The sequence below is a fragment of the Helobdella robusta genome (genome assembly GCF_000326865.2).
Source record: "Helobdella robusta unplaced genomic scaffold HELROscaffold_88, whole genome shotgun sequence".
Taxonomy (NCBI): domain Eukaryota; kingdom Metazoa; phylum Annelida; class Clitellata; order Rhynchobdellida; family Glossiphoniidae; genus Helobdella; species Helobdella robusta.
In genome coordinates this window covers 441485-447337 of record NW_008705503.1, presented here as the reverse complement: position 1 = coordinate 447337, position 5853 = coordinate 441485, and positions in this window count along the sequence as shown.

Sequence of the window (5853 nt, the reverse complement as noted above, 5' to 3'; positions counted from 1 at the left end):
CAGAAAATGGTTAATTCTTACTGCACACTCGAATTATTATTCGTATTCAACAACAAAATTTTCCAAAAATTGACAACACATCAACATAACTACGAAACATCAAAACATCAACAGAAAACATTTAATATTATCAACAAGACATCGACTAACTCCAACAATACATCAACAAAACTTCAACAAAAATCAACCAGCAGCAACAACTGCGTCATATAGTTACACTGACAAGGCAGGCATTTGAAACAAGGCATAAATGATATTTGTTAGCATGCAGTCTACCGTAATAGTAAAAACAACAGCAACAATAACAACAAACAAATACAAACAACAATAACAACAAACAAATACAACAACAACAGCAAATGCGTCATATTATTCAACAAAATTCTTTCATGTCACGTAAATTTTTTTTTTGCTTGAGTAGAAGCAATGACAAGTAAATTAACATTAATGATAATACAAACAACAAAGATAATAATAATAACATAAATACAACAGATGAAATGGTTATAATAATAATAATATTATTATTATTAATATTTTTATTATAATAATATTATTATTATTAATATTTTTATTATCGCGGAAACTATACTCACGTACACACATACATACAGGTACACACACACACACACACACACACACACACACACACCAACAGTTCTTGTGCTACCATTGGTTGGGCCTTAACGCGTAGAAAGTCTGGGTAGCCAAGCGCATCATGAGTGATTCGTGTGTGTGTGTTTGTTTATGTGTGTGTTTGTTTGTGTGTGTGTGTGTATGTGTGTGTGTGTGTGTGTGTACGTGTGTGTTTGTGAATTATTTGAGTGAAGCAGAGCTCATTGCACATATATCTATTGATACATAATAATTTAACTGCTAGATCATATTATAGATACTAGCTAGATACAATATAACAATATAATTTGCTAGAAAAATACGTAATTTCAAGAATTGATTACACAATCACACCACACACACACACACACACACACACACACACACACACACCACACACACACAAACACACACACACATGTACACAACACGCACAATCAACTTAATTGTCACACAGAACTGGCTTAGCGAAAAATCTTTTTTGATGGTTTTAAAATATAGACGAAGATGTATATTTTTTTGAAATTATTCGCTCCAGCCGACTTCAATTTAACGCATTATTTTATGTGGAAGAACAAAAAATTGAAATTACACTGAATACCAAAAAGGTATTCATGGAGCTATAACAATTACACGGCAATAAAATAAGATAATTACAGGCTTTTAGGCCCATATTTAGCAATTATAGAATTATATAGTGTGACGAAGAATAACCAAAAGTGATATGGCTTCCACCGATCGATCGATTGATTGATTCATTGATTGATTCATTGATTGATTGATTCATTGATTGATTCATCGATTGATTGATGATTATTTTGAAAATTCTTCATAAATTCTAAAACATTTTTCCAATTGGTATACCAAAATTTTTTAAATATTACAAATTGCAAATGAAAAACTAAACCGATTGCCTTGTTCCACATCCTTCCCATTTCGTCTGCTCCTAATTTGATCTTCAAAACAGAAAATTCAATCAAAAACAATTATATTATTTTTGGAAATTCTTTTCAAAATATTTATATTATAAAATATAAATATGATATATCTGAAGAGCCTAAAACGCTTAATCCGATACAAAGGCTACTGTTAGATTTTATTCACCGCATAATTTTACAAAATATATGAACATATACATGTTTAAAAAAAATAAGTTAACACACACAAACAACTAGACAGACAAACACACGCACACACACACACACACACACACACACACACACACACACACACACACACACACACACACACAAACACACACATACACACATACATATACACATATATATTATATATACATATATATATTTATATATATACAATTATTTATATGCGAATATATCAACATTTACATGTATGCATGTATGTATGTATGTATGTATGTATGTATGTATGTATGTATGTTTCAACTTCAATTTATTTTCCGTAGAAGAAGACAACAGCACAACTAATTTTTTTACATCTCACTTCATGCTACAATTTATCACCGATTATTACAATTTCAACAAGAACCAGCATTAGAAAACAATCAGTGATAGACAACATTTTTGTGAACTGTTTAAAACCTTCAAGACTGAATGTCGTTGTGATGTGCGATCTATCAGATCACTTTCCGATTTTTGCTTCAATTGATGATGGAAATAGAAGCATTGATGTGAAAGATTCAACACAAATGAAATTCTCTTTTTCAACACATCGTCTGCGGAGATTGAATGAACGTTTGCAATATCCTGACTGGAGTGAAGTTTTTGATTGCATCGATGTTGATATGGGGTTTGAATTGTTCATCAACAGATTTCAATCCTATTTCTATGATGCGTGTCTGATAAAATCAAATAGAAAGAAAAACAAACTCTCCAAACAAAAGCTGTGGTTCACTGCAGAATTTAAAAAATTATTAAAAAAGAAAAAATGTTTATTTAAAATATATCTGAAAAATCCGTCAGAAGATCGACTTTTAAAATTCAAGACTTGTAGTAAACTGTGTACCAACTTAAAAAACAAATTAAAACGTAGATACTACACCAACCAAATCGAGCAAAATATAAACAACAGCAAAAAAACTTGGTCAATAATTAAGGAAGCATCGAATAGATCCAGTAGCAATAAAACGAATTTGCAAGTAACTTCAAATGAACAAATAATTGAAAATCCAGAAAATTTTTTGAATGATTACTTTATCAACATAGCACCAAATCTGCTTAAATCAGTTCAAACAGATAATCAATGGAAAAAGTTTCTTGGCAACAAAATACCAAACTCGTTTTTTTGCCTCCACGCATCTGCAGAAGAAATTATTTTCGCAACAAAACTGCTGGCTCCAAAATCATCTAGCGGCTGGGATAGCATTCCAACAAAAATAGTCATATCAACAATCCACACCACAGCCTGGGTTCTCGAGCACATCATCAATCGATCACTCACAACAGGTATTTTTCCTAGATGCTTCAAAACATCTAAAATCATACCGTTACAGAAAGTAACCGGAAATAATGATGTTTCTAATTTTCGACCCATCTCATTAGTTCCTGCATTTTCGAAAATAATAGAAAAAATTATGCATAAACGAATAATATCGTTTCTAGAAAAAAATAATATTCTATCATGTTACCAGTTCGGGTTTCGAGAGAAACATTCAACAGAACTGGCAATAATAGAACTCGTAAGGAAAATTGGAAAGCTTGCGGAGAAAAAACAATTCATCGTAGGAACATGTCTAGATCTGTCGAAAGCTTTCGATTGTATTGATCATTCCATTCTGTTGGGTAAAGTTGAACACTATGGCATAAGAGGAACGACTTTGAAATGGTTTGAAAGTTATTTGTCTGAAAGAAAGCAGTTTGTCAGCTGGGGAAATAAAAATTCAACATTACAACATAATGGTGTTGGAGTCCCACAAGGAAGTATCTTGGGACCATTACTTTTCATCTTGTTTATCAACGATTTGCCAAATGCATCAAACTACTTTGATTATGTTTGTTTCGCAGATGACACCAACACTTTTGGTAGTGGAACTAACATCGATGGTGTTATTGACCGAACAAATTTGAATTAAAAAACGTCGTCAAATGGTTCAACGACAATAAATTAGCACTGAATACTTCAAAAACCCAAATGATCGTCTTCGGTCCAGTGCAGTGTTTAAACTATAAAGAACCGTTCAAAATTACAATTAACAATCAACAAATAGTCGAGAGCAAAATAGTAAAATTTTTGGGTGTCCTCTTAGATCAGAAACTAACGTTTAAACCCCACGTCAATCACATTTCAACCAAGTTGGCCAGATCAATAGGAATAATAAATAGGATAAAGTTTTATCTCCCAAAAAAATGTTTAAATCTTCTTTATAACGCCATCTGTCTGCCCCATGTATCATACTGCAACGTCATTTGGGCCAGTGCTTACCCATCCACTACCATGTCCGTAAAAGTTCTGATGAAAAGAGCAATGAGGACCATCACGCTTTCTCGAAAAGATGCTCACACACCTCAACTGTTCAAATTAACTAATAATTTAGATTTTGATAAATTAAATTTATATTTTAAAGACAATTTTGTATATAAACAACTTTCAAACAAACTTCCTTCTATTTTCAATAATTATTTTATTCCGATAAATAATTCCAGACGTCAATATAATATATTAGCAAATAAATCAAAAACACCCATACTTTTTTCTCATATTATTTGTAAAGGACCAAGAATTTGGAATGCTATTTTAAAACATGGTTTTCCATTCAATAAAATTTATTGAATTTATTGAATTTATTGATTCAATAAAATTATTGAATCAATTTTTATTTATTTATTTTATTATCTATCGCTTTAAATTTCTAATTATTACATTGATTTCTTGATTGAGGAATTGGTTGATTGCTTTATTGATTGATCTCATTGGAAAAGTCGCATCTAATTTACTCACTTGAAAAAATCCCCAAACATCAGTATATAGTTTTTATGTATTTAATTACTGTGAGATCTACTATTCATGTCGTTCTATATGTTGCTTAAATATATAGATAACTATGTAATGTCTATCCCGTGTTTTTCTGGATAGATACCAAACATTGTTATACATAAACCGTGAACCATCGTACTAACAACTAACACCTGTTTTGCTAACATAGTTGAGTTCGTTAATTTACTAACAACTAACATCTAACATGCCTCTCATAGATCATTCGGGGGAAAATTTTTATTGTTTGCTGAAAAACTTTTGTACAAACATAGAACATTTCTGTTTAGGTGGCCATACTAGATGAATTTTTTATAAATTCTATTATGGTCTTCCTGCTTTCTTTTAATTTTGAGAAGCAAATAAAATTTCGTTTCGTTTCGTTTCGTTTCGTTTCGTATGTTAAATCCAAAACATGATGAGTGACACTGAACCGTCAAACATCAAGTAACAAATGGATTAACACTTTGATTTGTCGTTAATTGCACATGTCGGCATTCAGTTGGATATTTTCAAGCACACAGACACGCAGGAACCGCTGCAACAAGCACGAAATGTGGTTAGTTGCGAAAAACAGTTCCCTGCTGTCGCCTGATCTAACGCTGATCATTTTGCTTATTTCCTTAAGAAATTTAAGGGTGTTGGGGTCCATCGGGCCGAGAACCTCGATGCATATTGGCAAAAATTCCATCGAGGGCAGGGCGTTCCCATATTTTTTCATTTGTATGTATGTATGTATGTATGTATGTATGTATGTATGTATGTATGTATGTATGTATGTATGTATGTATGTATGTATGTATGTATGTATGTATGTATGTATGTATTATTATTATTATTATTATTAATTAAAGAAAAATTTATAAAGCGCCAATTAAAAGTTAAAATTCTCAAAAGCGCTATCTAATATCAATAAAAAACAAATGAAATATAAGTGAGTCGGCAATGCAAACATTAAAAAATGTAACAGAAATAATTATAACAAAAATAAATGAGTTTTCAAATTCTTCTTAAAAGCTTCAAATTTCATCCCCAGTGCTCTCAACGATCTCGGAAGACTGTTCCATGCAACCGGTCCTGAAACTGCAATGTCTCTTGATGCTTTCTGTAACTGAGTATCAGGAACAACCAATATAATGCCATTGTCTGATCTCAGGTTCATACCACTCGACATTACTGGTTTAATTTTAATTTTTTTCACTAAATATTCTGGGAGCAAACCGTGAATAGCTTTGTACATTAGAACACACTGTTTATATACAATTCTTTTCCTGACTGTAAGCC